Source organism: Pezoporus occidentalis, unplaced genomic scaffold, assembly GCF_034315485.1.
Source record: "Pezoporus occidentalis ecotype Australia unplaced genomic scaffold, CSIRO_AGI_Poc_V1 ctg101, whole genome shotgun sequence".
In the NCBI taxonomy this organism is placed as follows: domain Eukaryota; kingdom Metazoa; phylum Chordata; class Aves; order Psittaciformes; family Psittacidae; genus Pezoporus; species Pezoporus occidentalis.
Genome location: NW_026912791.1, coordinates 939,177 through 962,233, shown reverse-complemented (window position 1 = coordinate 962,233; position 23,057 = coordinate 939,177). Strand labels below are relative to the sequence as shown.

General features: G+C 38.2%; 1 pseudogene; it reads right to left on the bottom strand.

Annotated features, from left to right (window-relative positions):
* Nucleotides 1–22,624: 22,624 nt before the first annotated feature.
* On the bottom strand, nt 22,625–22,756 carry LOC134161111 (U1 spliceosomal RNA; annotated as a pseudogene).
* Between the last annotated feature and the right edge of the window lie 301 nt (nt 22,757–23,057).

Sequence of the window (23,057 nt, the reverse complement as noted above, 5' to 3'; positions counted from 1 at the left end):
AGGGACAGCACAGTGTGAGTGCAAAACTTATGTTTTCTGTTTCCCTCTGACTTAAATAGATAACCCTGAGTTTTGTATCCATCACTGAATAATTATCACAATATTAAGCCTTTGCTGCCTCATTTCCTTTAAGCCAGTCACTATTAACCAGAGCTTTCTTAAACAGCTGTGGGTTTTGGTTTGTTTTCAAGTTAGAAGAAAGACAACAGTGAAATCACCGCAGGGGAAAAAAAAATAAATTAAAAATACAAAAATCATAATTCAGTAAAGCTATCAGTGACTCATAAAAAACAAAAATAAAGACTTATGGATGAAGGATTTTACCAGCATAAAAATAAATATTCTAGTCTTGGCTGGTAATTTAGCACCTACACTCCAAAACATCCACCAAACTGAAAAAAAAACCAATGTGTTCAGAAAAGGAAAAATGAAAGTAGCATAAACCCTGAAATATACTTCAGGATATTACTCCATAATTGCTTTGAAAAACATGTATTCTTGCTGACAGCAAGTATTCTTAAAAAAATCCCCTGCACAGTAGCAAGCTGGCCAGGAGCTGGCTGCACTCAGAACCTTCAATAGCAGAAGCTGTCTGTGGTTTCATGCGATTGAGTTTATGGACACAGGTACTTTTCCCATGACAGAGCCACTTTGAGAAGCTGCTGTCACTCTCACTCAGGCTGTTCACTCCCACCCTTGAACAATAGTTTGCTGTGTCTATAAAAATGACTAGTGAGGTCACCTTGTAAATGTGATTGACAGAGCAACAGGTTAAAGAGACCATCTGAAAATGAAACCACCAGATGGACTTCTACCTTATCCTTGTTTGCTCAGCTCTACCCCAATGTGGCTGTCTCACTGAACAGGAAAGAACATCTGCATGCAAAAAGAAATTCAGTTCTTCTGAAAACCTAGAAAACAGCAACTTAATAGATCCACATTTCATGTGGAAGTCTACCTCCACAAGGGAAAAAAGCAACCAACCAACCAAACCAAATCAACCAACCATCCAAAACAGCTCAAAAACTGCACCTCAACAGACTTTCTCCATTGCTGTACCCTTCACATGTTGTTTGAAAGACTGGATTTGGAGAAAAAAAAAAACATGAATAAAGCAAAATTGTAGATCTAAGGAGAACAGAAAAATTTTCACTTAATGCATGACAGAAACTGGTAATATTTACTCAGGGAAAAAAAAATAAATTAGACTGTTAAAAATATGAAAATTCATGAACAGTTATTAAATAATAAGAACAGCTTACTCATTTAGGCAACCAATAACATGCAAAGTACTTGAAAGACTCAACTGGAATTACCTTTTATTCTGAGCATCAGTTAGAGTCTAGGGGGTCAGCAAACAGTAGAAACTGATACCAGTGATTGTGGTTTGTATAGTAAGCTACTAAGATGTTGGTCTGAAGGGATAAATCAACTGCTCAGGAGGGAATTTCTTCACATTCTTATAAGTGGGTCCCTCCAGCAAGTGGGAGGAGGTTTGCACTGGTAGGACGCTTGGAGGAAGAAGATTACTAGTGGAAGAAGGGGAGCTGTAAGAGAAAGGAACAGTGAGATTAAATCATCTAAGATAACAGGTAAAATTGCTGAAAGCTTTATTCACATAGTGCAAAAGGATCTGCACAAATAAATGGAATGCAGGGAATGTTCTACCTGCTCACTAACAAGGCATCACAATAGTGAGATCATTCTGCAGTTATCCCCCAGAAGACAAGCATTTCTCACTGCCTATATTTTTTGAGTCAGCATTGATTGTTTTAGTGGTGCAAAAGTCAGAGGTGTAAGTAAAACGTGCCTCAAAGGTGAAGCTCCTCAAATGGAAGTGCTCAGTTATTTAATAATCTCTTCATTGATCTGGCTCAAATTAGGCTGTGATTCCGAAAGCGCGGGGATTCTGCCGAGCCAGATTTAGAGACCAAGCACTGCACCTTACTGTTGCGACTTTAACAGATAAAAACTTGTTTGCTGTTTTTGCACTTTGGGAGGGGAAAAGTGTGTCCCAGATAGCAAAAGTAAAACAACAGAGCCAGGGCCGCTGACGATTCAAACTTCACAGGATTATCCAGACAAAGAGAAAAGAGCACACTGGTTAGAAACAAAAACAAATCTATATTCTGCCTAAGGGAGAAGTGCTAAGCAGACACACAACAATACATTAAGATCTTTTCCTGTCCTCAGAGCCCAAAACTCGCCCAACTATAAAATAGCACTGTGTTAGCCAAGAACTGGGCTATTTTTGTGATTATTTTTAAAAATAAACATTTTTCAAAGCCTCTAAAAATTAAAAACTATTGCTCCAAAATTACTTTCTATGGCTTTTAGTGCTTTTACTGATGGCAAAAGAGGGTAACATTTTTGCATCTTGGGGCTCCTCTCTGCATTCACAGTCTCAAGAGCACCAGGGAAGAGATGCAGCTTTCATCTCTGGAATACCTTTGCCTATGTAAACACTACTGCCCAGGCTGCGCGCATTTCGGCATCTGTACACATACAAAGCATAGTCCTCGTATTTTTTGACAGACTCTTCCCTATTGCTACCAGTAAATATGTCCGACTTCCATACTATTTCTAAACCTTAAGTCCTTGGGTTGGTTCCTCCTGACTGCATTTTACTACTCAGTTTTCCAGCCTGTTTTCAACCTTCATTGACCCACATACCACCTCAGTAAAACCATTCCAAAGGAAAACCCTTAAGGGGGTGCTCAGCACCAGCACAGCATGCCAGTTTTTTCATCACCATTAAAATGCACTGTTCCACCACACTTTGATTTATGTTGAAATTTGAATTACTTAGATGTGTAACTGTGAATCCCCTACAAAGACCAAGCAAAAAGAGGTTTTCAAAGAGGTGAGGGTTCACAGGCTGTTTACTTTTCCACATTGCACAGAGTACTAATAAGCAGAAGCACATCCCTGATATATCTGAAAAGCATTCAATAGCCTACTGTGTAACACTAAAAAAGGATGTTAAATCCAAAGACTACGTCAACTGTTTGGGCTTTCATTAAGGAGCAACTAATATAAATTAATAAAGACAGGCAGTAAAAAAGAACACAGTATTAAGTCTCCTGAGAGAGGCGAGGCCACGCCACTGCAAGTCTAAGGCAACAGAGCTAAGTCTCTCTGCTCAGGCAGCACAGCTCCCTGGGCCTGCATCAACGGAATTACAGCTCCATCTCAAGACTCAACAAACCCTCCTCCAGGCATTATATTATATATACATTGAAATTTGATGCTTATTAAAGCATAATTCAAGATGTTCATTACCTATTACTTGAAGCCCACACCCATCACCCCCAGATCAGTCAGCATGTTAACTACCCTTAGGTGTCATAAGAAATCAAATAAATGATTTGGTAAAACAATTTCTGTACATATTCACTTCACACTTAATGGATGTCTTTGCTGAGAGAGCACAAATGGAATCTCTCCCACTAGGTCTGGGGCACAGGAAGGGAAGAGGGCAGAAATAGAGGTGGGGAGCCTTCTTGTGAGCACCATGCATTTGAACATCCTTTACAAGTACCCTTTCCAGCAATGCAGTTACCCCGGTACTATCCTAAAAATCTAACAGACACAACAGGATCTCCCTGAGTATGAAAAGAGTGGTAAGTCTATAGTTTTGTCTCTTTCATCCTCCTCAGTGCCAAACAACTGTCTGAAATATCAGTTTCATGATTTTTCTCTTCTGATACTTTGAAGAGAATTTACTCCTTTCAGGTTGTAGTAACCAAGAAACATGCAGCTGAACCTGGAGGCCAGAAGTGAGCATTGCAATCCAATTTCTGTGCTACTAATCTTTTACAGAGATTTTAGTTTCCTCATTTTCTTAGCTTGCTATCACTCAATTGAATAATTTTGATGTACAAAGGATTATAGTTTCATAACCCACAAAAGCTGATTAGAAGCTGTACCATTCTGTGTCTCAGAAAAAGCAACTGACATATCTCACTTTTACAAAATCGCACTGGGTTTGCATGGCAAGGTTTTGGTATTGGTGGGGCTATTGGGGTAGCTTCTGTGAGAAGCCTCTTGAAGCTTTCCCTGCATCAAATAGAGCCAATGCCAACCAGCTCCAAGATGGAGCCACCACTGGCCAAGGCCGGGACATCAGCAACGGTGGTAGTGCCCCTGGGATAACATACTTAAGAGGAAAATTTACTGTGCAAAAGCAACTGCAGCTGGCAGAGTAGCTCTACAGACACCAAGTGTCTGCAGAAAGAAGGAGAGTGCAGAAGGAGGGTGAAGATGTGCTCCAGATGCTGGAGCAGAGGTTCCCCTGCATCTCATGAGGAAGACTGTGGCGAGACAGGCTGGAGCCATCTGTTCCTGAATGACTGTACCCCATGGAAGGGACCCATACTGGAGCAGTTTGTGAAGAACTACAGCCTGTGGGAAGGACTTACATTGGAGAAGTTTGTGGAGAACTGTCTCCCATAGGAGGGATCTCTGCTGGAGCAGGGGAAGAGAACTGGTGAGTTGTCCCTGAGGAGGAAGTAGCAGTAGAGACGACACGTGGTGAGCTGACCGCAATCCTTATTGCCTGTCCCCCTGTGCCACTGGTCAGGGAGAGGCACAGAATTCTGGAGTAAAGTTAAGCCCAAGAATAAGGGATGGGTGGGGGGAAGGTGTTTTCAAGATTTGGGTTTATTTTTCATTTTCCTACTTTGATTTGATTGGTAATAAATTAAACTGATTTCCCCAAGTCAAGTCTGTTTTGCCTGTGACAGTAATAGGTGAGTGGTCTCTACCTGTCCTTTATCTCCGCCCATGAACCTTCATTCTACTTTTTCTCCCCTGTCCCACGGAGGAGGGGAGTGATAGACCAGGTTTGTGGGTAGCTGGCATCCAGCCAGGATCAATCCACCACAAAATTAACTCTTTAACTTCTGTCTCTGAATTTCCCTTAAGATATCCATTAATTGCTGCATTTACCATGCCGATCTCCCACACACATAGCAAAATCCTGCACTCTACTACTGCATTTTCAGCAATGTTGGAACAAAATTTCACTTTCTATTTAAAGAATAAGTCTACTCAAAAGAGAAATCATACTATAATAGCCGCTTTCTATTCAAAAGGTCTTCTCCAAGTGTAATTTTAAGTGCAAAAAAAAGCTTACTTAGTGGACAGCAATAGATTTCCACCATGCTTTACCACTTCACACACTGTGGAATTAACATACCTGTGAACATGAGCTGAATTCCCTTATCAAACACTTTGGTCCTTAAATTCCAGCCATTTGTTTATGTTAGAACCTGGAAGGAAGAACTTCCCAGAGGTGATACTGTGATCATCCCAAGTCTATTTCCCTACTCCCAGTACCTTTGCTGGTGGTGACACTGTAGGAAATGAGAAGGATGCAGCTTAATTTTCACATTTTAGATTCATGTCAGATAATTGGCAATAAAACGAAACATTTTTTAAAAAAATATATTTGTTGAGGTATTAGGGATAGATGTGGAAAAAACACCATATAATGCCACTTTTCTGCAGAAAAATAAAATTTTAAAGATACTTCTACCATATTAAGACTTCTACTTGGTGTTTTTTTTTATGTTGGCTTCAATAAGTTAGTATGCAAAATCAACAAGTGGAGAAGAAACACACACGCTCCCACAAAAAAATTCCTTAAGGGATTCTAAAGTGTGTTTTAACAAGAGAAGGAGAAGTCACAAGATACAGTTAATAACCTTACAATATTTTGCAAGTCTGGCCTTTATATAGTATTTTTTCATATCAGCCAGTAACTGTTGTCATTTCTCAAGATGCAAAAAAAGCTCTTCTTAGAATGACAGGTAAATACTCATTCACCCATCCTGTGACACCACCTAAAAAAAACCAAAAAATAGTAAAAGTGCTCCAAAGTTCATTTAAATTGGACTATTTCAAGCAAGTTTCAAGATTCATTTCTTTGTACAAATACGCAATATCAGATATTCAGACAAAAGTATTTCAGAATAATCATGTCCCATGTCTAAGAGAGATCTTAACGTGCCTTTGCTGCAGAAGAATTACCCACTTTAAGACTGACTGTCTCTGTTAACAGAAGCATCGAATATGTGACAAGTACACGAACATATATGGGCAGGCACTTCCCACAGATGTATGCCATGGAAATGAAGTGTCAGAACCAGAATACTTCAAAATCATTCAACAGATTGCATTGAATTCACCCCTGCAAGAACTTGACTTTTTGATCAGGACTTAGGCAAACCAGTCTAGAAATTCTTGATGTATACGTAATTTTTCCCCTTTCCAAATAAAATTTCTGGATTAAAACAAAAAAACAAACCTATATTACAAAACCCAAGATAACATTCCTATGCCCGCTATGTTACTTATGAAAGTTCTTACCAAATTCTATGTCTGAATAGAAAAATAAACAGAACTATTGAAAGAGGCAAGGACTCAGCAAGCTTTATACACTTCTTAACTGGAAGTGAACTCTCCAGTAGGAGGTATCTTATCTTCCCTAATTCACATACAAAACAATTTTAATTTTAATTAAGACTGATTTGACTACTTTGGACAGGAAATACAAAGCAAGACCTGAATCACCCATAACAAATAATACCTAAACCCCTGACCCTTTTACTATGACATAAATTTTTAAAGATCATCCATGAGCACACCCTACATGTTTAAATTAAACGTATGCACAGAGTTTGAATAAACATGACTTTACTGCAAAAGTGTAAAGGTGTTTTGAAGACAAAAATATACGGAAGCACAGCTGAAATAGGTCTGCTTTGTACGCAGGAGTGCTTAACTACATATGGTCCTAGGAGTGAACCTCTACATACTTAATTCCTGCATATGCTTTGTATTAGTAGCTTTGGCCTGCAAACAGGTACAAAAATAAAATAAAGCCATTACCTCCCAGTTCCAATCCTAGCTGTTTGGCAATATATTAATTTTATATGCACTGCTGCTGAGCTCTTATGTTAGGGTACAGTTGAATAATTCTGTAGAGTTTTAATGATTTTTACGGCAATATAAAAGTGCAATAACAATATACAATGAGTTCTAATTAGTACTAATGAACTAAAAATCTGGGAAATCTCTGGAAGCAGAGATCTAGAACAAGTTCCTACAGAATCAGGGCAACAAAGAAGACTATTTGCCTCTAGTTTTACCCAACGGGGTAAAATACAGAACTGCGCACTGGTTCAGCTCTTGCACACTAGACACAGAACATTTCTCACTAGCTCTAGCTAGAAAGATTTGGCTTCTTTGTTCAAATTACACTATGAAATTTTAAACTCTTCTTTAGAGCCTTACTCAGAATTTAGTGAATAACATGATTTTCTTCCTAAGTTTTCCCTTTCCATTTTACCCAGAATTAATCCTTTCTACTTTATTGCTGAGTCACCAGTAGTGACTCATTTACTACAAAACCTTTTATTTTCTCTTTTCCTAGCACAGGCCTTATTTTTTCTTCTGTCTACACGTCCTCCAGTCTTCTTCAGGTCATGGATGAAAATTCACATCTCTAATTCTAGTGAAGCAGCATATACATATGCTGAAGGTGAAAAGCAACAAGTATGTTTCAGGTCTTAGAATTTATGATTTTTTAAAAAGAATACATAAATGAATACATAAAAATGAGTAACAAAAGCACTAGTAAAGCCTGAAATGAAGGAGCTAATTAAAGATGGTATCACCCATCGCAGACCCAGTAACCAGAAGAATTAAATTTAAATTTAGTTTTATTTAATGAAATTAAGTTTACTTCTAAAAACTAAAGTTCCTAACTTTACATAAAAAGCTTAATTTGCTGATGCTGTCTTGGCCCATTTTGCTATGGTCTCTAGACAGTGGGCACAAGACATAAAGTCACAACATCATACAAGAAGACTTCACAACACTCCTGCAACATCATTACTCTTATACAATCATCTGGTGGAGGGGTATAATGTGTCCCCTGCACACCAGGGAATCCCTAGAGGGATGAAGAACACCATCCAGTGGTACAGCCTGGAGGTAATACATCTGCTGTTTGCAAATTAAATCAGGGGATCCTGAGAGGACACAAATAGTCTGCTTCTAATTTATAGATTCTCCTCTCCAACTCACAGAGCTAAGACCTCTGATTAGCCATTTAAGACATAGTTTCCACCAGCCAAGTATGTGTCTATTGATATGCAGAAATCCCCCTGCACAGCTCATTAGAATTTCTGTCTTTTCCAGGGTACTCTTAGTGAGTGAGACCATCCTAACTATGACCATTTACCTATCATATTTTCCCAACAGTGATTTCAACATCTACATGAGGAAAGCATAGCAAACTTTTAAAAGTCTGAAAAATTGTTCAGATTCATCCCCAAATAGAAAACCAGGAGCCTGGGTGACAGGCATCTAGGTAGGAGATGGCTGGTTATGCAATGCGTCTCTGAGACCAGTTGAAAAGCTTCCTGTGTACCCAGTAAGTACAAGATTAATTGGTGTGAAAAATAAATATTCAAACCCAGAGTAAGGAAGAAATCCTACACTCCCTCCTCATCATTTCTATTCTTCCATTTCTCTCCGTTCATTAGTTGATCTACTCCTTCCTATACTAGTCAATTTAGGATTGATTTTTAAGAATGCTTTTTCTCTTTCTGTGATCAAGCATTGACTCCCTCTCCCTCCCTGCACCTGCTTACCAGAAATATTTCTTTTCCTTTTACTTACCAGAAATATTTCTTTTACTTGTTAATTATTTGCTTTTTTCATAGTCCATCTTCCTAATTACATTTTTAATTGTCTGTATAACATTGCAGTGAACTCTAAAGTGTAGTCTCTGAAAACACACCAGGAATCTCTGCATGAAGAACGTCACATAAAAATGTACATTATGACCCCTTACCTTTCATTGAAACTACCTCATGCTTGCCCACAGTCACCACACTAGTCATCATTTTACCACTGGTTCAGTTGACTGATAGTCCCACAGAACACAATCTTAGACAAGAAAAGAGAAGAAGGCTGTATGACTTCAACCACTTGTTTTTTTTTTCCCTGTTCCATCTTTGTTACAGCCTGGTGGCATAATAGTTTTTTGACAGAGGCATCTTCTAACCATGCGTCTTAACTAATACTAAGAAAGAGGAATCAGCTGCAAAATACCTCAACTGCATAAGCTTTCTTTAAAGGTTACAGGGCTCATTTCCACAGGAAATGGCTGGATGAAGTCAAATAATCTTAAAGCCAATATTTGCTTGAGATATACACAAATAAACTGGATTTAAGTGAAATAACTTGTTCATTTAGCTATACATTATTTCTTGTTAACCAAGATAGTTGTCATACAATTTACAGAGAAAACACAGATTCCTCTGTCTCACAATGACTCAGTTTATAACAATTCTCTACTGACTACACACAATTCTAATATTTTCCCCTTTTCATATGCTTCCTTGACCATATTTTCCACATATTTCCTGGGAGGAAAAAAAAAATAGAAATAAAAGGAAGGGTGAGGGGGGCCAAAATGCACAAGGCTAGCAAGGCAAAGCTGGTTTCTAGCAGATGGTTAAACAGGGAACAGAAAACACCTGGCAGTAACAAACAGCTTTCTTCTTAAAGTTTTACTGTCTAGTTCAGGTACCTTTTCACAGCCATCCTGTCAGCAGTCTAGGGGGTCAGATTAAGTTATGGAAAAACGCCTGAGTTATGGGGAAAAGTTCAGGCCTTCTGCCCCTTACACATTAACACAGAATCATTCAAGTGCAAACAGGAAACATTAACAAACAGAAGAAATTACATCCCTTACAACCACTTTCAAACTGTCAAAGACTGGAAATAGTGCAACAAGAGCTATAAAGGCCAATGTGAAAGGTCAAGGGTGAGAAAGTAATTTCCTCTTTTAGAAGTTTAGGACTCCACTCACACAGTCAAGTATCAGCCAAACATATTGACTCTTTTTTTTTTTTTTTTTAGATGGTATTATTAATCTTTTGTAAAGATCTAAAAGCAGAAGAGCCCAAAGATCAGCTGACAAAAATCTCAGGACTTCAACATAATTTAAACTAAGCTGAGAAATCTGATGAACTGTAAAGACTGTGACCATTTTTAGCTCAAGCAGTTTTATAGCAAAAGGTGCAAGCAAACCTTCTGGAAGAGCACTAGGATAATTTCAGTCTCTTACTGTTTGAAGTACTATAAACCAGTGCTTTTTCCAAGTAGCTGGCAAATTGCTGCTGTGCAGAGAGCCTGCACCTCACATAGTAGTGTTTCCACCCTGTTCTTAGTTGCCTTAGCAGATAGCCCAACAAGCTAATCTTTGTTGAAAACCCAGAACAATTTTATAGTTAGGTGAAGATAAGAAGAAGCAGTCTCAAAACTGCCAGTACAAGCAGAGCTGCCAATCGCCCACTATTTCACCAGGAAACTGCAGGGACACAAGCACTGCAGAGGAGAAAGAGGAAGCAATGTATTTAGGGAGGCAGCATGAAATATGAAAGAGTAAACGGAAGTGCACAAAGAAGGTGTAACTGGATGAGAAAAAGTGTTGTGAAAAAAGTATCATTTTTCCAAGAAATTGTTCACAAGCTGTAGTGAAACCTGACGAATGAGAGAGAAACTCTCTCTCTGTCCCTACTTTAGCACAATCTATACTCCCAGGACTCAGATTTCTGTCTGCAAAGGGCTGTGCCACCTCAGTTTCTTTGGGTCAAACAACTGAAGATATACTTTAACACACATTCAAAACATCTCTGGTTTGTTCCTTGAGGATAGCTCTTTTCCACTAACCCTGAAGAATCCATCATGTAATAAAAACAGGCGAACATCAACAAATGAAACAATTTGGTTTTGCTTCAGTTTTCCACATTTCAACAGGCCAATGCTCACCTCCTAGAATTTTAATGGTTTAGCTAGGACAAAATGCCCTCATTTTCCTTCTAAAGTGTTCTTTTCTCCTTTGTCAGCTTCTTAGGGCAAAATAATTTTAAAGCAAATTTCAGACTTATCAATAAATTTGTATTCTCATCTTATTTCACAAAAAAAACCCCTTAATGGTATTTTATCTATGAGAGATTCTATTTTTAAAAAATATCTATGGTTAAAATACTGAGCAGTGATGAGTATCATCCTTTCGATGCCTGGAGTAAGAAGCATTTGCAGTGCATAGTCTTTTATTCAAAACATTTAATTGAAAATATTATACAGGCCTTAACATAACAAAGCCAAATGACAGAGCTGTTGGTAAACTGAGGCACGGAGATGACTTGGTTAAGATTTCATCAAAAGTAGCAACAAAAACAAGGACAAAAAGCAAGAATCTCAAGTTCACTCCATCCAGCATAACACACTGCCAAGTCATTTGTATGAACAACATATAATATGATTTGATGTATTTGTTTCAACAGAACAAATTGCCTCTGAGGATCAAAGATGTTGCCATTCTGCTACAATTCTTGATTCAGAGCACTAAATACTGAGATTTTGGACTGCTTAAGCAACCTTTGTTAAAAAATATGTCTTCTAGGAGATAATAAAAAAAGAATGGAAAATTGTTGAACTATTAAAAACAGTAGTGCATTTTACAGAATATTCCATTATGCTGTTGGTGGGGGACAATTTGCTCGAGGTACCCCTCCTGTCTTCAAAAGGTGTCATTTCACTATAATTTGATAGTGATATTAAAGATAACGAAAAATGTGCTTTCTAAGGAAACATAACATTAACTAGGATGAAGTAGAGCTGTTAAAATCCAAGCCTCCCTCATTTTAATCTCTTACAAAGAGAGAGAAAAAAAAACAAACACACCCCCCCCCCCCCAAAAAAAAAAAACAACAACAAAAAACAGATTTAGAAATCAGCTTTTGTTACGTGGGTGATGCCTGCTTCCTGCTGAAACACCAGCATAGCCTGAGACTGTTTTTCAGGTAAAAAATGTATAATACCATAGCAAAAGAAAAAGCTATGCAAGCCAGCTAAAAAGAGAAATGAGAGGGGAATAATAAGGCACAGTAAAATAACGACACAAGGGAGAGGAGGATCTATTTTTCTTTCACCAAATTAAGCCTAACGGTCCCTTTCATTCCCCCCAGTTCTCAGAATTTGATTGTTTTCATTTATCAGTCTCAAAAACAACATATCCTTACATAATACCAATAAACCTTTTAGTCTGAACTGATACAGCCAGTCTGTCACCCATCTATACCTGCTAACATTATTATCATATAAAAATAAAACATCATATTGTATAAGGCTTTCCAGTGGTTTTCCAGTAACTGCATTTCTAACTGGGACAGGCCCCTGCAAAGCCCCTTTTAGTACAACATACATGTAGATGCCACACAAGGGAAAGTATTCAAATTCCCTCTTCTCTCTCTGCTTTGAACATCAATCTTAAGACTGATTAACAAGAGCTGGATTCATTGATTTGTGTTTTGAGAGCACTTGGGAGAAATTGAAGACTTGGATGGCATTTACATAAATAAAGTTACATTTGCAAAAACTGTGATTTTCTCTATCATGGTATGTTTACCAGAAGGACAGTTATTACTTTATAAGTTGTTTTCAAGCCACCAGCTACAAGCTATAAAAGATCATTTTCAACATTTAGTTCGCAGTGATAAGAAGTTGTTTACATCAAAGGATAAACAAGGATGCAGGAAAATACAACGGGGCCCACCATTTTGGTAACCTTTGCTGCAGACTTTCTAGCTGTAACACTTGAACAGTGGTACTGATATTCTTTGTAAATCATTGCCTACTGAAAAGCAGGATACTAGAAGCTTGGGAATAAAAATCAAATTTGAAAATTATACCATATATTATTATAGTAACTATAAATATTGATAATTATACTAACTACTCAGACAATCCAAAAGAGAGTATTTTCCTGTTCTCCCAGTAAGTGGACTATGTTAAATTTGTTTGCCAAGCAGTCTGAAGCTAAAGACAACTAAAACTAGAGATACTTATTTACTGAGGATAATATTTATATAATATTATTTATGTTAGCAACAGGTGAGAGTATCTGGTCTAGATGCAATCTGCATTTGGATATGGGCTGAAAAAAATCACAAAGCCATAGGTGTTACAGTGAAATCCAGGAAGACTAGTCAGCTTAGCTTCTGTTCCCAGAAAAGTAGTGGAACAAATAATGAAACACTACTTATAAGCTATTATACAAACAACAGAAACAAAACAAACAGAAAAAAATTACTGTAAACACAAGCCAATCTTAATTCCTTTTCTGATAGAGAAAGAGACCTAAAAGATGAGAACAACGTGGTGAATACTGCATTTCATCTTTATAATACTTTTAGCACTGATTATAAATAAGTTTGGAAAACATGGACCAGAAAAGGAATTATGGAGTTGGCTAGACCTCTGCAAGTGAAAGTAGTTTATATTGAAGTTTATCAGATGGGGCTGTTCATGTGTCTGTCCTGGATCTGGTACAATTTAGTATCATCACAAAAGATGAAAGTGGTAGTAGAGAATATTATTATTTAGGGAAGTAGTACCTAGTTTTAAACATACTGGACAATAGTGGTAAAACTTAAAATTATGTTGGAAATGAGGTGTACCATTCAAAAAGATAGTAGTTCAGTAACAGCAAGTCTAAGCAGCACTGGTACCTCTCAGATGAAGAAGCATGTCTTATTTCTTAAGATGTGGTTTTCAACCTAAATGGACTATTCAGTATGAGTGTTGAGAAATGCAATGAAGAAAATAGCCTAGATGGGAAGAGTAAATTTTTTAAGTGTTTATTTGTAGAAAACAAAGTTAAGAGGAAATATAAATAAAGTCTAAATAAAATCCTACAACAAAAAGTCAGGATCTATTTTCTGTAATCGCAGTGGCCAAGACAAGAAGGAACAAGACTGGATTGCAATAAGGAATAACCGCTATGTAGTATACTGAGCAAAATCTTCCTGACAGTAAGATTTTGAAGGACTGGAAAGGATTGCCTGGGAAACATGGAGCCTCCAAGAACTGGTTTGACAAAAACCTGGTAAGAACAGCACGGCTGTGGTTCATGCTGCCTGAAGCAGCAGGGTATTTGAGACAGCTTCAGGGGCCCTTTCTTGTTTTCATATTTCACGAAATGAAAAGACAATGCTGAAATAAGGGAATTGATTCTAGTAAGTCTTCCCTCTCTTTCCCACATTCCCCTATGCCTTTCCTGGTTGTTCTTCCTCTATTCCTTCCAGTTACTGATAGATATTAAAGAGGGGGGAAAAAAAAAAAGAAAAAAACTAAACAAACCACCACAAACGTGTGGCCATAAAATAGTAAAAATTCTCTGAAGAAGGCAGATAGAAAGCCAACCAGGTGCCACTGGCTTCAAGTACATGACAGTCAGAGATCTGAGAAAAGAAACAAAGACGGGGGGTCTGATTGGATGTCTCCAAGCCTGTTGCAGAAGCTAAGGAATGACAACAGAAGGGGAAGCTCACCCTCAGACTCTTCTTCTGGATCACAGCCACCTTGGATGCTGTCTGCAGCTGTGAGGAGAGCTTAGAAGTAAATTTAGGCTTGTATTGCTTGCCTAGACTACTAATACACTCAAAATTATATTTCTCTAAGCCTCCCATTCACCAAGTGTTGCCAAATCCACGAGCATTGTTCTGGCTACTGGAACCTTAACCCTGTGCCTCCCAGCAGCTCCCCTGGTAAGGGAAAAAGGATTAAAGTTGCACTTCCTGTAATCTGTGAACTATGCTTTTAAATCCATTCGTTTGCCATCACTGTCACACCAAAATCTCACCAAAGGCAGATAAGAGAATTCAACAGGCTGAATGTTACCGTTTACCTCTCTCCCTAACTAACATCATAGGAAGTCTAACTTGCTTTTGTCAGGAGAAAAGCTAGGCCAGTAACAAGTGTTGACTGTAACCCACTCCATGGAAGGGAGGAAGAGCAAAGAGAAACCTCTGGTTATCAGCTTATGTCACAGAAGAGAGTGGGAAGACAGGGAGGTGATCCAGACTTTCAACTGGCTAGCTTTTCCCGCTGCAGGCCACAGGGTTGAAAAGCTGCCACAAATCGAACTGTCTTACAGGAAGGTTTGAGGGCTCTTTTTCCTCCTTCAGCCTTTAAGATCATTAAAGTTATAAGAAAACTGCCACATATTAACCTCTCAGACAGACACTTTAGCAGCCCTGCCTAGCTAAAGGGCAGATCTATTGAACGATGCTGTGTACACTTGAAAGCCTACAGTGTTCAGTCATCTTTTATAGTCAGTCTGACATGACTTTTGACCAAATAATACTTTGTTCCCCAAACTCTTGTGGTATACTGCAAAAATCTGAGTCCAGTTTATTAAACAAAGGTAAAAGTGTTTTATTGATTCTGTATATTTTGTATACAATTTTCATGAGGTGCCTTCAAACCAAGAAGTCAGGATCAGTTCTTATTTTATCCTGTGCCATACCTCCAGGAGCAGTTTCCTCTAGCAAATGATGATGATGATCTGCCAATCTGCAGTCACAGTTGGATTTTAAGACAACTGGTATGCCTTATAACTTATATTCCCTTCAGTCCTACACATGTAAACCCCAAATGACAAATAAGTATGGTAAATCCCTGTTGTTTCTAAGGGTTATCTGTCATAGAATCATAGAATAGTTAAGACTGGAAAGGACCTTAAGATCATCTGGTTCCAACCCCCCTGCCATGGGCAGGGACATCTCACCTTAGATCATGTTGCCCAAGGCTCTGTCCAGCCTGGCCTTGAACAATGCCAGGGACAGAGTATTTACCACTTACCTGGGCAACCTGTTCCAGTGCCTCACTTTGGACATTGAGCTGGTAGTCACAACTCTGCATGCAGCCATCCATCCAATTCTTTATCCACTGGTAAAGCTAGTCTCAGTTCAGTCCCCACAGATTATTTTCCCTTTGGCAAATTCGTTTTAGTTTGAAGAAGGAAAACTAGATTGTTGACTGTAATAGGTAAACATTGTGAAGCAACAGAAGATACTCCTCACTTCACAAACATACACGCAGCCATGAGGTGGGAGATGGCAAAAGCACAGGGTGTTTCTGGGTTTTCTGTTTTGTTGCTCTTTTTCTCCAGTGGTATGCTGCAATGGCTGTAATTGCTGTAAAAAGATGTTTGATGTCAATGGAACTATCACAATGCCTACTCCTGATGTAACTTCTCTTTACACTTCTCTTTTCCTAGCACTTCTGATTCCTTACTGCACTAATGCAGCATAGAGTCTAAGGAAAGGTCATACTAAGCTTTCACCAAAGCTGCTGCAAATAAGCAAGTTCTTTCCCTCTAATACTCTCTCTGCAAAAAGAAGCAAGTAGTCTTAGTGTCCTTACTATTTGCTAAGCAGGAATTAAAAAGGAAAGAACAATAGATATGATTAATTTTAGTAATTTTCAATGCAGAAAACATTCAGAGTGAACAAATGTGAATGAAAAGACATTATCTGAGGTGCAACTGAAACAACTGTAATATTAAATTGACAAATGCTAGACCACTATCACCTCTTGGAGTTCAGGCATTTGCCATTCAATTTTTCTGTAGGCTCAAAAATCTCAAGTGGCAAGAGACTTTAAGAGCAATCCAGGCATACCTACAGTTACAAACTAAGAGGAGATTTATGTCGAGTCATTTTCTTCTAACCACACTGAAGGTCAAATCCCGCATAGTATTATAAGTCTAGAAGATTTCTAAGTACAAAAATATAATTCATAAGAGAATGAAAAATTCGTAAGAGTAGTGAAAAAAAAAAATTGATTGTCACAGATCAAGTAATTTTATGGGCATGACATCAAATGAAAATAGGTCCAACTTATCTTCATTAAACATACCACTACTGTATACAAACCCCCAAACACACTGGGACAATTGACATCAGCTTGTTTTGACTGACAGCAGCATAACATTACATTCATGACTGTATATTATCTTTAGCTAGCTGCATCCTAAAAGCAATGGCTGAACAGTCAAAGGCAGGCTGTGCAGTACAGAAATACATAATTATATTTTGCAGTTCTAATATGTTCAGTGTTTTACCTGGGACATTATCAGCAACAGTCCCACTGCCTTTAACAGGACCAGCTAAAATCTCCTGGCTGTCACATTGGAAAATTGAGTAAAAATTTTCTTAGGTAAGTATTTTATAATTACCTACACAAAAAGAGCAGGGCTAGATCCTTTATCCATGCAGATGGTACCATCAAGTTATGTTTAAGTAGTTAGCTGCATCTTTTGGCAGAGACCCAAATTTATCTGCTTTTTTTTCGCACAGCAAGCACCACTTAATGGACACGCATGAAACACTTGACCTTCACAGATGCACAGGTCACTTTTCAGTGGTGAGTAAACGGTATTCCTGATATAGCTACAGGAACAGCTTTCATGGAAAGGAAATATTTTTCTTATAGCTTTTGGAAATAACGAGGACAAGCAGCAAAATACAGAGTAGGAATCCACAGTAAGACAAGAGCCACTCAGCAAAAGCCACCAAAGAATTAGACCAGAAGTAGTGAATAGTGGTCACAGATGGCCTTATTTCAGTTCTCAGCTCTCAAAAATTCTACTAACCATAAAAAAGGCAGACAACAGCTCTCCTTATGACATGATCGCTTACCCTTAGAGCAGGCTCTGCCAGCACAGTGATGATGGAGGTTTTGGAGAAACAGAGATTTTCCACCCTGGGAAAATAGATCTCCAAGAACTGACCACAGGAGCCACAACTGCAGACTAAAGTTCTTGATTCTGCACCTTTCCCCAGTTCCATACAGGTTACTTCTTCATATTATGTTCTAAAGAAATTCCAATAGCTACACAAAACACAGAAAGATTCATTGCTATTGGAAGGAAACACAACGGGTAAACAGCTGCCAGTGTCAAAGGCTTCTTTAAAACAGTAATAGCTGATGTGATTTTATTTCTTGTATTTGAGGGATTTTAAAAGAACAAGAAAAGTCTAAGGATACAAGAGAACTATCCAACTAGAGAATTGTAACACTTTTTTCTGTTAAAGTTCTTACATGCAATAAAAATTGAAGACAGATACAGACAATGCAAGCTGCTAAGAATGCAGAGACACTGATCATTGTTGTGTTTTATCTCACTGATGCCTCGATTGCTTCCAGCCCAGCACCACTCACTGGGAGTGAGTGAACAAGCTGTCTGGCTAGGGTTTAAACCACAACAGAATATCATTCTACAAATTTAGGACAATGGGCATATGTTGGAAGAAGGCAACTAGCAGCACTCATACTCAAGGTACCAAAATGTTTCCAGTATGAAATATGAACATGTTTTCAGGCATGAAACATCTGGTATATTCATAAATACAGCTAGGGAGCAGCAAATATTGATTGTATTAGACACATTCATTGTGCAAAACAATATTTTACTAGATGATCTTTAAGGTCCCTTCCAACCCAAAGCATTCTATGATTTTAGAAAATAAGACTGCATTAAACTTCTCTGTGTGGTGCAGTATGGTCTGGCACTTATGGCCTCAGAACCAGGTTCATTCCTTTTAGTGACTGCCTAGTGACTAGTGGAGTGCCACTTTTCTTGCTGTGCTTTCCTGTCTGTAACTATGAAAGGGTCATATTTATGGTTTGTTTCTTTGTATTGTACCAAAGCTGTAAGGATTGAATTGTGTCACTGACACACAAAATCAACCACCAAATAATAAAAAATAATCTTTAAAGGTCTGGTGCAAACCTTCTAAAAGTCACAGGGTTTTTTCTATTTATTTCAATCTGCTTTGAAACAGATTATAAATTACCCTGGAATTTAGTATAAATTGCAGACATAGAGCTGGGATGACACTTTAGAACATATGCCAAAAGTATTTTTGGAAACACAGAAACTTCAGAGTTACTGGGTGCAGTAAGAATAATGTGTCATGAAAGGAATGTAGCTCTTAACTTGAAATATAATTTAGAACCTATTTGCATGTCACCAAAAAAATGGCATATTGTTTTACTCAGAGAAAAAAAAAAACACATTCATGTTTGCCTTATGTTTCTTTCAAAATATTTGCATTACAAACTTCTCAGATTTTCACATTTCCCTTCAAATTGCAACCAAGGTTTGCTTTGGTGAAGGAAGATTGGTCAGGGCACAAAACAATTACTTAATTATTTCTATTTGCTTGGCATCTATTTCTTTCCTCCTACCTTCTTTTCTGACTTTCCATGAGATAAAGCATGATTATATATTCACACTACAGCAACACTGCTGAAGCTAAAAGGATTGTAAGCATGATAATGCAGATGATCAGAGACTACAAATGAAAGAACTTTCTCATGTGGTTAGAAAAAAATTATCAAAGAAGTATTTACCCATGTAATTTGTTCCTCCTCTTTTTCTTTTTTCCATTCAAGCCTGTAGGATTGACTGGCACAGGAATTCATTATTACTCCCTTTCTGATAATAGATCCTGGAAAATGGCATCATGCTAAGTGATATAGTAGGCTTGGTTTATAGCAGATACAGAATTGATCTTTGACATTTGCAATGCTGTCCTTACTGTCATGTGTGGACAGTCTAAAGAAACCACATACTTATTTTAAGTAATTTTGTGCTTTTGCTTTTTCATGTAAACTATTTAAAAATCTCACATGGAAACTTAAACACAGAAATAGACTCAATTTAGTAATTTAAAACAAATATTTCACTATAAAAGCATTAAGGGAAAACAATAGTTACATAACTACATAATGATAAAATTTCTCTAACAGGTGCAAATATTTTGTATTGTATAGATCTTCTTCTTGGTATAAATCAGCACAACTGTTTTGACTGCAATACACTTAAAATAAACTACCCAATTAAGAGGAACAGCATGGGCATACCTGAAGCCTGAGATCCATTAAGTCCACCACTCAGTAGTGAATGTCCATGCAAAGTCCCCAAACCAGAATTTGACCTCCTCTGATTATCTTACTGCTTTCCTTAAGGTCAGTAACTCAGGGAATCTGTAAAAGAGGTAATCCATCCAGACTTCTGTATTTAAGAGCTATGAACCTTTCTCACAAATTCTTTAGATATCGACATCATCACATGCATGGAATTGCACAATTCTTACACACTATGGGGAAAAAAGCCCAATTGATTTTGGTCACTTTAAGCCTGGGTGCCTTTAGTTCTCATATTAAGAGAAATAGTGTATAATAATTCCCTAATCATCTCTTCAAGGTCTGACTAAGCTCTCATGTAGTCTCCACTCTGTCATTTCTTTTCAAGCTAAAGAATCGTTGTTTCTTCTTATAAGAAAACTGTTCTATTTTTCCCTCACCCTTTTTAACCCTTCCCTGTAAAGGGTACTATTTCTTCCTCTGCTTTATTCATTGTTTCATGGGATGATCAAAACTAAACAGAAATTCAGAAAGTACACACCCTATAACAATATAAAGTGATTTTTATTACTTCCCATAGCAGTTAACAAAATAACCTTAACATAGTAATCATTCTATTGGGCCTTTAACAACTTGAGGACAACAAGCACTTCCCAGCTCCAATGTGTTGGTGAGAATCCTCACCACATCTTGGCTACGTACATAAACGAGAACTAGGTACACGCCTTCACCTCTCAAAACAAACATGTGCTTAAAGAGGAAAGCAGAGAAACTGTGCTCCAGTAAGTCCTTTAGTCTGCACTCTTGAAGATCCAGAGCCTATGCTCTACAATACAGAGCAGAGGTGTCCCACAATTGCTATGAAAACAGGTCTCTGCCATCGCTTCCCTAGTGTGAATAGCTGGTGTAGTGTCATTGCTTTATATTCATATATATACATAAATACACACACAGAGAAGGTGTTCTGTTCACCTGAATGTTTATTTGCACTTAGTGAAATGAATTTCATCGTTCATTTTATGGCTCAGAGTATTATGATCCTTCATGTGCCTTATGCACATTTTCATGCTAATATACAGTATTGTTTGAGGTGTGAATTCCATCATTCTGGACACAAATTATACTCCCCTCGGAACTGTGAAGGAAAACCAAGGCAATAGTCCAGCAAACAGATCTGCAGAATTTAAGTTAATGAACTCTCTATGGACACAAAAATATGCTAATGCTGATGTAATATTGGGATATGGTATTGAGAACTGTCTCTTTGATAACACATTATATTGGTTCTTTTATATTAGATATTATTCATTTGATACCTTTACCTATTTTCATCTAGATGAGAGAATTAATCCACATTTTCAGATAGTTTTACTTGAGACTATTGATATTAGGTGAAATTAAAATCACTGTCAATTAGGGAACCTGAATCAATCAGCCAACAGAAATATGAGTTAAAGACACTTTTGGCAAAAGGCTCACAAATTTTCATTTCTTGGAGTGCTTTAGTGTACACAGGCCATAGTTTCTAATCTAGTCAACTCTACATCAAGCTCTGTGCTAAGTGTATCTACTAGAAACACATCCAGTGTTGATTGAAAGACTGCAAGTGACAGACAACCCACTACAGCTGTAGGTACACTACACTACTGATGAATTGCTCTCACTTTAGAAGCTTACGCCTATTCTCAGACTTATTTGTCTTGCTTCAGTTTCTAGCCATTAGTATGCCTTTTTGTACTGGATAAAATAACAGCTTAGGAAGAGAAGAAAACACTGAGATAGATTCTAAGAGAGCTGTAAGGAAAAGCAAATAACTAGGCAAACTGTTTACTTCCATTTGCAGCTCTTCCTTCCAGGCTTGTTTTCAAATTATCATCCATTGCAAAGAACACTACCCACACTCAGCTACCTCCACAAAGGTTTCCTGTCTCAGTCCCAAAACTGACTTACAGAACTTTTACATTTATTTTCCTGCTGTATTTCTGCTCATGTCCAATACACTGCTTCTCAGTTCTTAAAAGAGGAATCGCAAAGAGAAGCGTAGCTAAATTGTTTCAGTAAGGCCGATGAAGTGATCTAATACAGACCAATGCCTGGTCCTGTATGTTGGCTACTGTGTGCTGTTGTCTTTCTGGTTTCCCTGAGAAGTCATTACTTGAAGAACAGCAAGGAATGTTCCCATCCAGACCAAGTACACTTATGTGCCAAGCTATGTCTCCACTGTGCTCTGAAAACCACAGAATTACAGAATCATTAGAATTGAAAGGAACCTCTGGAGATCACCTAGTCCAACATCCCTGCCAAAGCAGGATCACTTAGAACAGGTTACACAGGAATGCATCCAGGCAGGTTTTGAATGTCTCCAGAGGGGGAGGCTTCACAGGCTCTCCTTGGGCAGCCTGTTCCAGTGCTGTGGCACCCTCAACATAAAGAAATTCTTCTGCGTGTTGAGGTGAAACTTCTTGTGTTTTAGTTTATGGCCATTGTTCCTCATCCTGCCACTGGGCACCACTGAAAAGAGTCCGGTACCATCCTTCTGGCACCTACCTTTGAGATATTGATATGCATTAATGAGATCCCCTCTCATTCTTCTCTTCTCTAGATTAAACAGGCCCAGCTCCTGCAATCTCTCCTCATAAGAGAGATGTTCCAGACCCCTGATCATGCTTGTGGCCCTCTGCTGGACCCTCTCCAGTAGCTCCCTTTCTTTCTCATACTGATGGGCTCAGAACTGGATGCAGTACTCCAGATGTGGCCTCATGAGGGTCAAGTAAAGGGGGAGGATCACTGCCGTCGACCTGCTGTGCATGAGAAAATAAAAGCAAAGCTACGCAGTCGAGTTTCCTGCATTTGGGGAAGTAGCAGGGTTCAGCACACCTGGAGTGCAGGGGATGAGCCTTGTCCTGGGAAAACCACCTGCCTGATTGTGGTGTCTCCCCTGTCAGGTAAGTATCTCCCACAACTTGCCATTACACACAACCCGAACAATAATGACAAGTTACAGTTAAAGAAATATCGAAATTCTGAGGAAGAAAACCACAAATCTGCTAGCTTGCCAAAATAAAGTGTTACAGTGATAGTATAACATAGCCTGTGGCCATCTACAAATATGTCTTTTGCTATCTTTGGTGCATCAGAGATTCATGAATTACTAGGATCTTGCATTACTGAGTTTGATTTGTTCGCTGCCTGACAGGTTAGGAATAGTAGTTCACTGGTATGAACCAAGCCCTTTAGATCTGCACTAGGAAGTG